Source organism: Anopheles merus, chromosome 2R (genome assembly GCF_017562075.2).
Source record: "Anopheles merus strain MAF chromosome 2R, AmerM5.1, whole genome shotgun sequence".
NCBI classification, from domain to species: Eukaryota; Metazoa; Arthropoda; class Insecta; order Diptera; family Culicidae; genus Anopheles; species Anopheles merus.
Window position 1 is genome coordinate 12,015,542 of NC_054082.1, and position 13,375 is coordinate 12,028,916.

The window sequence follows — 13,375 nt, forward strand, 5'->3', positions numbered from 1 at the left end:
ACGATTTCTTGAAGAAAGTTTCTCAACAGACTTTTCTGTTTTGGCAAATTTTTTTTCTACAGCTTTCAAGTGTCAATTAGCTTCGTAATATTCTACACCATCCACCAACCATCCACGACGCTTCCTTCAAACCATCGCAATCGCAAATGACGCGAGTGTGTTAGTGCTCTCCAGCTCATACCGGGGCACGGCAAGTGAGAACACATGAAAGCGTAACATAAATAAACCGCGCTGCATGCAACTGTACTTGCGAAAAACTAATAAAAACAAAGAAAAACGGCCCCACCACACGGGCAACAGCATCCCGGGCTTCAGGCCATTTATCGCCCGTATTGCTGCGGTCGATGCTACTGCTGCTGCTGCTGCTGTGAAGGCAAAAGGGAGTGCAAAAAACAGCAGAATTCGTGTGAGCATACGTGTAACCGATACGTGAGCTCCACGAGCAAACAAAAACCCACAACAGGGGCAACACAAAAAAAAACATGGATATGAAACGGCAGCAAGCAATACACCACCGTTGTGTTGTGTGCACAAGCGGAGGAGCAGGTTCGGCATTCCTGTGGCTATTCCCTTGGGCTAATTATAGCCGATAATTTATCCTGCACCGCATAAGGCAAACCACCATATTCTGTGTGCTACCGTAGAGGGCGATCGTTCCGTTCGCAGATGAATTATGGCTCACCATTTCATTCAGGGAAAGTGGTTTAATATTTGTAATAAAACGGTTGGACTATGAAAATGGACATTGGTATTTTGTTTCAATTCAATCGAATGGTTGAATAAATGGCTTAATAAAACACAAAGTACTTTAAACGCAAAGAAGATATTGTGCAGACTATTTTGAACCGTTTTGTACATTACTATTCATTCCTTCCCTTTGCATCAACTAATAAAAATAATATCCAATAATAAACCAATTCCATCTACGAAAGACTTCAAGCGACGAACCTCCCTCCCTTGGAGCCGATTGCCGTACTTTCCCAGTGGCAACAATCGAGCGCGTCACACTCCGCAGGTTAAAAGGTCAAAAGATAGCAGGCGTCATCAATGATTCACCATTCCAAACTCTGTCCAAAGTAGAAAAAGAAAGCAGAAAACGGTTTCTTTTTCAAGCTTCAACCCCCACGGGTAAAATCTTTATTAGCAGCACCCCCGTAAGCGCAGCAAGGCGCACTCACCAGCGCTAGATAAATTCTCCCGCACCGGTGCGGGATCCATTTGCACCCGGCCGCGATCATGCCGCATCATGCCGCAGCATAATTTCGGCACAGCACTTTCGGCCCTGTGCGGGGCGGCCATCGGGAAAATTTGATTGATCGATCGATGCACAAGAGCTTCGAGATAGCGGATGGGATCCTCTTCCAATGTATCTCCCACCAAAGGGGTTCGATTTGATAGACTCCCTTTGGCTCGGGTGGGAGGGAAACGAGAAAAGGGCCAGAACACAATCCGTGTGCCAACACCTTCCGTTTGCAGTAAGATACACACACACAATCCCCATTAATGGGTAGCTTATGGAGTGATGAAGCAATGATGTTGCATAGCACACAAAAAACACATCTAGAGCCCTGTATTAATCGTCGATTGATCGGTAGATTGGCGGTAGTAAAATGAAATCAAAGCCAACAGAAGAAGAAAAAAAACACGAGAAAATAACAAAAAATCCTTCAGCGCAGTTGCTTTGATCTTTGAAGCCGCAAAAACTCAACCCAACGTAACCAGTTTCATGCTCCCCGAAGCACACTGCGTTCTCTCAGCTGTGTGAGGGTGTAACTGTTACTACAACACTGCAACAACGGCCCGCAAGGTAGCTTCCTTTTTCTGCTTCGACCTCATTTTTTGTGCACACTGTTGCCGAAAATTGGGCGAATCGAGCAGCAGAATCGAAGGCAAACCCCGAGGAGCCAAAGCTTTCCTACCCATTTACACTCCATCAGAGCAATCCATTAGCTAGCTGGAGGTCTGTAGGCAGGAGCAGATGCTTGCTGGTGTCGGATGGTTCTTAGCGTGAACATTGCAGCCATCATACCAATTCTTTGCCCGCGATTCTGCCATTGTGTTCGATTTAGGTTAATCGATCGCGGAAGGAAGTACCCGATTAGTGTGGCCATCGTTGGGGAGTCGAGTTCGCTCAGCATTGATGCTGGTGCAAATGAAACGGCGCCAAGCAATGAAGCAATGCATATAACGAGTATCGGTTAGATTGATTATAACATTTTTGAAAAAAAATAAATTACTCAATTATAATGTAAAAAAAAGTTTAAAAAGAGTGTCTTTTGAATGACGTTTTCAATAAAGTTCCACAGACTGACAGAATGATCCATCACAATAACTGATCCTGCCTTCCTGTTAATACTACAGTAGCCTTGCGCTTTTCCTTTCCCGCAAACAAATACACACACACACACACACACACACACACACACACACACACACACACACACACACACACACACACACACACACACACACACACACACACGCAGTGAAGTTTCCCTTTCCGCTGACACTGATTAGCCCTAATGCGTCGTTCGCCGACGGTAAGGGTCAAAAGTGACAACTGATCACAGTAAATTACCGGCCCGGATGCAACCGACAACAATGGGTGCACCACCTCCAGAACGAACGATCGCGTCCGATCGAGGCACGGAAAGAAGGTCACGTCCAGCCAATCCGGAATCTTTAACAAGCGATATGCCTTGCCAACCGCTGGATCAGCGTCCGCCTTTTATGGCCAGGTTCCCGATCTAGCACCGGCGGATCAGCTCGCTCGCAGCAGCTCAATCAAACGTTGCTACGTGCCGTTGAACGGCCAACCAGCCCCGTATGCCTGCTGTGCCCGAACCACATTGACAGCGAACACTGCGTTGCGGTAGCAAATGCCGGTGCATTATTCAAATGATTTGCCCTCCGCGTGTCCCGCCCGGGGAACGCAGCGAAAGCGCCAGCACACGGGATCGAGCTGCCACAACACACCACAACACAACGGCACACACACACACACACACCATCATCATCATAATGCACCCGTGACTGTCACGTATTCATCATCAAGATAGGGCACAGATAGAGAGCTGGCAGGGAAGCTGGGCGGACTTTTACTCCACCCTTCAAGCATACACATGACTCGTACAGCATGCCGCCAAAATGTCTCTCTAGCGCACCGAAGAATGTAAAGTGGCAGCTCAACGAGCGGATGAATCTTGAAAGGCACCGAAGAAGAGACATAAACCCAGTGGGTTTTCTTATCATCTACCTTTGTGCAACAAAACAAAGCATCCCCCGCCGCTATCAATGGGAAAATTGGGGATCAATGGTAGGGGGGGTAGTGAAAGGAAAGCCGTCAACTCCAACCATGCTGTGCGTACGTGATGAACATAGATCAAAAATGTGTCAACTTTCAACCTAGCTCGACCGTCTGTCGAGTCGGGCGTCTGACAAGCTTGGGTGTGTGTGTTTTTTTTGTCCGCTTGGTTGGAAAAAACGATGGGCACACAATGCGCTTTGGGATTCACTTTCACACTCATCTGCCAGGCTCCTCGCACAGGGCCGATAACGGCACAGCATCGTTAAGAGAGAAAGACTGACAGAGCTGCACTGTGCACTATTAAAACAGCAGGAAGGGAAACAAATTTGCAAACGAAAGTGAAGGTGCACTGTCTAGCGTCAGTGTACGCGGTTGCTGTAATGAGCACTACAGTTGCTGCGCTGCACTTGATGTACGAAAGTTGTACCGCGTTGCATCGCTTCAGTGGAAAAGTGAAGGTGAATGTTTGTGTGAAATGAGAAATGATTTGGCGCCTGTCGCAATATTTGGAGTTATCTTTTGAATACTGTACTAAAAAGCTCATTTCGCAGTTTAAGATTTAAGTGCTTGAAGCCGCTCCATCCAAACTATGTCGTCGCAGCAACGAAAGCAACTTTGTCCTTAACCTCACTAACCCAACGAGCCGGAAAATGGTCCATTAAATTGACCCTTTTGCGGCCGATGCATTTCTGAGGGCCGGCAACTACTGCGGAAGTCGTCCCAAATCAAAACGGAATCGTACCGATGGCAATAATAACCCCTCCCTGCCTCGCTTTCCCAGGGCATTACCATCCATTTAGCATACATTTTAACCCGCGCCCATAAATATTTCATTGGACCCCACAATCCCCCGACCTATTGAAAAGCGTACGTTCCCGCGGTCATTCGTGTAAAGCATGGTCACCAGGCGGAGCAAAACGGGGACAATATTTTTGCATTGCACCCTTTCCACCTCGCAAGTTCACCAGCGCGATTCCCTAGCGCGAGGCAGGCTCGTGGTCAGCTTTATGGCTCGAAAGGGTTTGCGCGTTGGCACTGCGCAAGAATATTGTTTCCCTTTCGGTACACCGAATGCATTCCGCCAGGATTCAACCCCCTATTTCGCTCGTAATGCACCTACGGCCACCCTCACTCGCAACTTGAAAAACCTACTTTCGTCCTCAAAACAACACAGGAAGGCCCTGCCCGCCCCGTTTTGGCTTGATTTACGAGGCAAAAGGTCCCATGGTTCCAAACTCCCACCGCCCGGATGAGCTTGTTCCACTTCCGAAAATGTCTTGGCCAGCCTTAGTCGGCTGTAGTCAGCGGCGGTTGCATACCGGGGTGACCGAGCTCGGCGTGCCGATCGCAATCGAAACAACAATCTGGCACGATCGCTGTCCGGAATAATGGTGACGCTAGACTAATGCCGCGTGCACCTATCTGATGCTGAACCAACTTCCTTGCCCTGGCGCAGCGAGCAAAGCTTGCATGGAGAAAAATGGAGGCAAGAGAAAGAGAGAGAGAGAGAAAGAGAGGAAGAAAAGGGAACCTTCTCTCTTGCCCAGCGCAGGGATCGCTACTGCTCTATTATCGGGCAGGATTGCGTTTGATGATTCTTTTATGCAAATTTCTGTACGCGGCGGAACACGATCGGAGCATAGAACGGGTCGCCCACAGCTGAAGGAAAAGCAAAAAACGTTCGCTTTCGTTAGATGCACGATGCGCTCTTTCCATGCAGAGGGGAAAGATTTATTCACTCAAACAATGCGTAGCAGCAGTCTTTCACTATTCAAAAAACAAAGTCCATTGAAGTCCGGTCTGCAAGGAGCCGTAACGTAGTCAATATGTTAAGAGGTAGTCAATTTAGCTGACATGTGAGTATCGGTTTCATTTTGCATTCATTCGCATTCGCTTTGAAAGCTTATCATGAGTGCACATTTATTTATTGGTAACTTTGCACCAAGCTAGGCATTTGTCATTCTTTTTAGATGAAAAACGAGCTTTATACCGGCATCATAATCCCTTTTATATACCAATAATGAGTCCTAATTTAACATATCTTTGTAGTACAGGTATCTACAAAAAAAGAATAAGAAACATTACACAATCCAGATGCAGCGAAATATGATCTGCCAATACGAAAGCCGCTTATCGTTTATTCTTGTCTAATAGAAGATTGTAAAATGTTTACTGCCACACATCGAGCCGAAAGCGCTGAAAACTAGAAAGCGTGAAATTGATAATTTCTCTTTCCTGCTAGGCTGTCGGGAACAGTTCTCCTCGGGCGCGTTCAAATAAAATAATTGCCTCAATTTAAAGCTGTATTAATTTGATCGATTCGTTTGGATTATTTCAAGCAACAGATACAACGGATTTGCCTGACAAACAATTCTTGTAGATTATTCGGTGCACAAATAAAATTGTGTTTGGAAAAGAATACATAAAAGCGTTTAGCAAAATCCTATTCTTTCTTTAACTTTTTTTAACGAAAAAATAAACTAAAATCATGAAAGTAAAACTCCTGAAGTACACCCTTAGCGCCCTCACAAACTATACCAACATGTTGATCAACAGCAAAACAATAGATCCATTGTGATAGTTCTTCGCATAGTTACACCCCATACCGAACTACGAGCGAGAATCTTAAGCATAGGTTCTTACCGTATCTGTTGAGCTTTTTCTCACGTCCCGCCGAAAAGAGAAGGGAGAAATGGAACCATAAAAATCCAACCAAAACATAAAGCCGCATCGTCCCCCTCTTATAAGAGCAACCACTGCTGGATGCTATCTGGAGCAGAGAGGGACACTCCAACACAAAACAAAACCTAGAAAAAAACGGGACCACTAAACAAGGTGCCTCAGGGATGGTATTGTCTTGCTGGTTTTCCTTCTCCCCGGCAACGGCAAACTTGGTTCACGATTTGACATGATCGGCTTCGTGATGATACGGGAGCAGTTTGCCGTACAGCAGGGGAGGGTTTGGGGCTTTCGGAAGGCTCACGGAAGAATTCAATTCCGATCGATAATAGATGATGCATTTCCATGCTGAACCGATTAATTTCAAACCCCCTCCTTCCCTGCCTAGGTTCGAAGCCAAATTTCATGCCCAGTAGCAATATCAGTCGGCCATGGTTATGTCGACCGATCGAACCATAAATTAAACACCGGCCTCAGGCGGCAAGGCAGGTGAACTTTGCATAGCGTTACAAACGTACCCAAGGCAGCAGGGGAGCAAGCGTGATGGAGCGTAAAACATGCGCCACATGCAGTCACGACGGTGTCACGAAACGGGCGTGAATCGGCACCGAACTGGGGTGTCGAAACAAATAAATCAATTTCTATTAAATGCTTTTGATCGTCGTTGCCACGGTTTTTACGAGGCAAATGTCCACGATAGTCAATAAAATTGTTTGTTTTTGAAATGGATATTTTTCAGCAAGAGGACTATTATTAACGCTGTAGTATTGAAGTATTCGCCTTATTTAAGCTACATCTTTATATCCATGAGTTCCCTTAACCTTATCAATATTTAATGAAGCCTTAATCAATGGGATGGTAGTTCACATTTAATTATACACATTACATAGCATAAACTGTTTTGCTACAGCGCAGTGCTAGTTACAAAAGTCGATGGTTCAATTATGACCACCCAGCGTTCGGGTCTCGGTTTCAGCCCAGTAACGTAACGGCTAGTAGCAAAGCAATAACGATAACTGCTCATTAGTGACAGCTTAAGCAGTTTTTCTCAATCAATCAAGGTCAGTAAATATGTCATCAGATGTAAATCCTGTTTTGCTGCACGGAACCCAGCAGGAAAGCGGCTGATCCTTCCACGCTGGTACAACCTGCTGGCTGCTTCAGAGAAAATGACATATCCACAGAACAACAGCCACAAAAAAAAGGAAATACAGTTCGAGCTGCAGCCTTTAAAAAGAGCCTTTAAAAGTCATAAAACAAAACCTGTACATGATGTGACTACCACTACTCGTCTGGTTTCCTCAACATGCTCATTACGCACGCTGGACGGCCCAAACGGCACACCGGCTCACATACGCCAAAGCTCCCTGGCCCCGTTGGCCCGTTCTTATCACATTCAGTGCATCCCAGTTGTCGCGCACACGAAAGTGTCTTTCGGAGCAGCAGCTTAAGACAGGCACGGTACACGCCGACTTAAGCACAATAATAACGCACCAACTGGTTCTTGGCAAATAATCGATTCATTAGTTTATTCAATTGATTTTATACTCTAAAAATGCTGACCGTCGTCGATCAGCATATTTTTCTTAGTCTATTCTTCTTAGCCTATTTTCCATTTAATCGTTAAACCAGCGCGCATCGCTGGCGCGTTGCATAACGTAGCTAGTCAGCATTTATTGACCTAGCAACGCTTTGTTTTTTTAAGCCTAAATTGTCGTCAGCGACATCCCTCCCCCCGTAAGTCCTCGTAGGGGAGTTACAATTCTAGGTTTAAAGTGGGTGGCCTGCATGGAGGAGGACCAATATTTTGTTTTAGATATTTCTTGATTAACATCGCGGAAACCAAGATTACCGTAATAGAAACACTTAGTATGGTTATTGAGAAAAGTACATAGTTACTAGTTACCGATTCTACTTCGTTAGACTTATCTTCTTTTGATATGCTTAAATTTAACATGGGTTTAAAATATGCTCTAACTTGCTCAGATTTTATTAGCATCGTCGGTTGTATTTCGAACTTGCTCGTCAAAATGCTACAGTCTAGTGACAAGGTTATGATTCCGATTGAGCAGCTTGGGGTAGTGAGTGTTTTGTTACATTTTAGTAATATCTTATCAGGGTTGGTAGAGAAGAACAGAATACTGTTTGGATTTGTAAGTTGTATAAATTCAGTGACTTCTGGCCCTATTTCCTTTGAACTACATCTGGTACCACTTTCTGTGTGTAGTAATGCTGATGCTATGCAGTCTGGTTCTCGTTGTATTATTTTCTCAGAAGATATGTAGTGCGATTCGTTCAGTTTAAAAATTTCCTTCGGGTATAAGTAACTAGTTTCGTTGATGGCTATTGTTTTTTCATGTATGTCTAAAATCGTATGATTTGCAAAGTTTGGAACGGCTATGACTTTAAACATCTCGTAATTTTCTATCGATACAATTATGTTTTTGATAGAAAAGACTATTTCACCCTCTTCTATTCTCCTATTGGTTATTTCCGAGTATTCTAAAACGTTATAATGACTTGCCATCTTTCTTCTTATAGTTTGTTTTAACATCTCTTCGTCCTCTAAATATAATTGGGTTGAATCTATTTCGTGATACTTATTTATCATGTCTTGTACTAGAGCGGTTGTAAGCATGATCGTTTCTTGTATATACTTTGTTAGAACTTCATTTTTGTTATGCTTAAATTCCTTGCTGAGAACATCTATACCATCATAGAGTTTGTCTATTCGGTGACGTAAATTTTCTGTTATCTCATTGTGTTTTTTATTTGTTTGGGTCAAACGTTCGGACACATGTGTAATTTTTGTATCCTCTGCTGCTCTGAAGGCTGCTAATTGCTCGTCTATGTCGTCTCCCCCGAACATGAAATCTTTTAGTATACCAAATATTCCCCGGGAGCGTTTTGTCCTTTTGTGACTTATTCCTTGAATTAGTTGAATTGCATGGTTGCATTCGTGCTGAAGTGTAACTTTTAGATCCGAGAGTTCAGAGTCCGTACTATTAACGGAGTTCAATACTATGGTTAAGTGTTTTTTCAACGTTTGTAACGTATCCGTATCATTTTCCGGACGTGTCCCCGTATGGAATGTCGTTTCCCATGCTCCTTTTTTAATAGGAGTGTCCCAATATGATCAAAATATATTCCTGGTTCAGGGATAGGTACGATCGATAAGCATTCGACTCTAAACAGTGCGGCTATGTATATTGTTATTTTAAGGATGAGCTCCATGATACGGGCCTAATTTTGAGCTTTTCCTTTTTGGTATTTGACTTGCTAGTTCTTCTGCTTTAGCTTTTATAACGTTAAGATTTGTTTCTTTCCTTTTTCCCCAATTTGAAAATGTTTGATCTCGTTTTACCTCGAGTACTGCTAGTTTTACAGTTGGCCTGTTAACTAAATTATTACCTACTTTGATTCGTGCTGAACGAGTCTGTCCGTCTACGCCAGTTACCAGCTCGCAGATTCGGCCTTTAAACCATTTTCCTTTCCTTTGTTCATCGGGAAACGTGACAATATCGCCTATTTGTAATGGTTTGGCCGGTTGAGTCCACTTCTCTCGTTTAGAAAGCTTTGGGAGATACTCAGCTATCCACCGTCGCCAATATTGTTGTGTGATTGCCTGGGCCCTTTTCCAATCGGACCGTACCAATTCTGTTTTGGTGATATCTGAGATATTCGGCTCTGCCTCGCCGGAACAACCTAGCAAGAAATGAGCTGGAGTTAGGGGCTCGTCATCTTCTCGTTCTAGTGTTAAGTGAGTCAATGGTCGATTATTTGTTAGGAACTCTATCTCAGTTAGTATTGATCTGAGAACGTGTTCTTTATAACTCTCAGCCATGGGAAGCAGACTCTTGATTTCTCCAACCATTCGCTCCCACGCACCTCCAAAATGAGGGGCGCCTGGTGGGTTAAAGATCCATTCTATGCCTTCTGAGGCACATCGATATCTTATTTGTTTCATCTCATTGTCGGCTCCGACAAAGTTGGTCCCATTATCGCTGTATAGGAAAGATACCTTTCCTCTTCTGTATTGCAAATTTTTTAAGCAAACAATAAAGGTGCTTGCCGTTAGATCAATGGCTATTTCTATATGGATTGCTCTTGTGGTTAAACACGTAAATATAACACCCCACCTTTTTTCTGACCGTCTGCCTATCGTAACGAATAGGGGGCCGAAGTAATCTACTCCACAATGCGTAAATGGTTTTTTAAACACTGCTGTTCTACATGTTGGCAGTGGTGCCATTATTGGTGGGATTGGTTTAGCTCGTGCGTTTTTGCAGTATTGACATTTGTTTATTACGTGCTTAAGACTGCTTCTGAGATCTATCACCCAGAATTTTTGACGAACTGCAACCATCACTGATTCGCTCTTCTGGTGGTAGTACCTCTCATGATAATGTTGTAGGATAAGGTTTGTAATGTGATGCCCTTTTGGTAGGACAATAGGGCTACGTGCGTTAAATTGAAGAAATTTAACGTGTTCAAGTCTTCCTCTAGAACGCATGATCCCATCTTGGTCCAACATAGGGCACAGGCACCTAACTTTACTGCTGCCATTAATCGGGTTCTTCAATGAGAGTTGTATCATGTCCGTTTGAAAGCTTTCCCATTGAGCCTTTTTTATTAAGTGGCGCTCAGCTAAGTCAAGGGTAGCTTTATCGATTGCTGTCGAAAATGACAGGGATTTAGCCTTACTTTTTAACCAATCCAAGTACTTTAGTGCGTACGCTACCGATCGTTTTAGACGGTACCAGTTGGAACACCATTCGACGGAAATGGCGTCATAATCTATTCTTTCCACTGTTCTCGAAGTGTTTACCCTTTTCCGGTCTTCAAATGTGTCCGGAATGTCTGGTGTTAGTGTTTTTATTTCTAAATTTTTGAGAAAGTCGGGACCATTTAACCATATTGACTTTTTCTTACAAGTTTTTGTAGCTTCGTCAGCAGGGTTTTCTGCAGATGCTACCCAGTTCCACTGCTTCGGAGAGTTGAACTCCAAAATTTCTCCGATTCTCAGGGCTACGAACTGATTATATGTTCTAGGCTCTGAGTTAAGCCAAGCTAGAACTGTTTTTGAATCGGTCCAAAAGAATTCTGTTTGAACCTTTAACCGCAATTCCCTCTTGATTGATTCGTTTAGGCGAGTGCCTAGCACTGCCCCTTGCAATTCAAGCCTAGGGATCGACAGTGGTTTGGTAGGAGCGACTCTTGATTTTGCGGCCACGATACTTATGTCGATGCCTAAGTCGTGGACTGTCCTAAGATACGTAACCGCGGCAAAGGCTTTTTCTGACGCGTCTACGAAAGTATGGAGCTCCCTGATCTTTACGTTATTTCCAATCGAAAAACATCTAGGTATAGATATGTTGATCGAGTTTTCGATTCGGTTTATCCAGTTTTCCCATTTTTCCTTTATGGACTGTGTGATTTCGTCATCCCAGTCTAGTTTAGTTTTCCAAAGATCTTGCATCAAAATTTTACCTTCAACAGTAATGTTGGCAAGATGACCTAGAGGATCGTAGATTTTCATTATATATGAGAACATCTGACGTTTCGTTAATTTTTTAATATCTGCCTTTTTAAACTTGTAGGCAAAGACGTCAGACTCTTTGTCCCAAATCAATCCCAACACTTTATCGAAGTTTTGATTTTTCTCCTCTATGCCAAGTACACTTTTCTCAGATAACCTGTTGGTTGGAATGCTTTTCTCTACTTCTTTTGAGTTGGAAAAGAAGTTTCTCATAAAGAATTTAGCATCATCATGTATTTTACACACCTCCGAGATAGTATTCACGGCTGTATCAATATCTGGATAACTATCTAGGTAGTCATCTACGTAGTGATTTTCAATAATCGCTTTTACTGCCTGGGGATAAATATTTTTGTAACGCAGTGCGTTCTCGTTCTTCACAAACTGAGCACAAGTTGGTGAACAAGTTGCCCCAAATGTCATCACTTGCATAACGTAAACTTGAGGAACGTCAGAAGGCGATTCTCGAAATAGAAATCTTTGAGCGTCTTGATCTTCCCGTCTCACCTTTACCTGGTGATACATTTCCTTGATATCTCCTGAACAGCCTATTTTGTGTTCCCTGAAGCGGACTAGCACTCCGAACAGGGACGCAGTAAGATCTGGGCCGGAAAGAAGTTGAGAATTAAGGGATATATTTTGATTTTTTGCAGCCGCGTCGAATACTAAACGTGGTTTGGGAATGGGTTTATTATGGTTTATCACGGAAAAGTGGGGAATATAGTTTATTTTCCCGTTCAATTGCAGCAGTTCCATTGGTGTCGCCTTACGTGCATATCCCTTTTCAATGTATGCGTTTATTTCTTTATGATACCATGATTTTAAGTTTGGATCCCTTTCCATTGCCTTCTCTTGACTTTTTAAGCGCGTAAGCGCTTGTCCGTAACTATCTGGCAATTTAGGATTGTCGGTTTTCCATACTAAACCAATTTCGTATCCGTCGCCAGTATTTTTAAGCGTGTCTTTCATAATCTTTAACGCTCTTTTGTCTTCTTCAGAGGCACGGGTTGGAGTAGGTTTAACTCCAAATTCCTCTGTAGAAAAGAAACCACGCAAGATTTGCATCATGTTCTTGTTTTCTTCTTCGTACGTCTCTGTCATCACAAATGAGTTCTCTGTGACATTTGGCGTATTCGTTCCCCCAAAATGACCCAACCAAGCCTCGTTTCATGGGCAATTAGTTCGTTTGGTCTACCTTCTCGATATTTTGCACCATGGCAAAGATACGAATGTGGAAGGCCTAGTAGCACGGTAGGCCTCGCATCTGCATAGCTAGAGATACTAATGCCTTTCAAATGTTTAAATTTTCTTTGCAAAAACGGAGCATCTATGCTTTGAACGGGAAGGTTAAGTTCCCTTACACTTCTGAGACCTTTAACTTGGAATTTTCTTTTGTTAGCTCCCTCTACTGTTATGGGAACTATCCTACTTTCTGTCTCTTTTTGAATGCTTCCGTCCGTCCAGGAGAGAGTTAGCGGTCTTTTTGGTCCGTGAACGTTTAGTTCTTTTCGGACACTTTCCAAAATGAGGCTAGTTGAAGAGCCAGGATCCATGAATGCATAAGTTTCGAATTTTCTTTCATTGTGGTGCAAAGTGATGGGCACGATCTGATAGAACAGATTATTCTTTTCCTGATGGCAATTTATTTTGTTTGTAGGTTGCCCTTCTACCAGATTTCTTTTATGAAACATACTATGATGCCTTTTGCCGCAACCGTACACATTACATTGTGGTGGTAGGCGACAGTTTTGGGCGTTATGGTTGCTGTACTTGCAGCAATTGGTGCAAATTCTATGCCGAATGAAAAGAGATAATTTTTCATCGGGCGTCTTACCGTTCAATTGTCGGCA

The 13,375-nt window shown here is 43.4% G+C and overlaps 1 protein-coding gene across 3 annotated transcripts in view; it reads right to left on the reverse strand.

The window, feature by feature from the left end:
- The window catches only part of LOC121588015 (serine proteinase stubble), a 107,862-nt gene that overhangs the window by 54,452 nt on the left and 40,035 nt on the right, over positions 1-13,375 (reverse strand). The window lies entirely within an intron of this gene.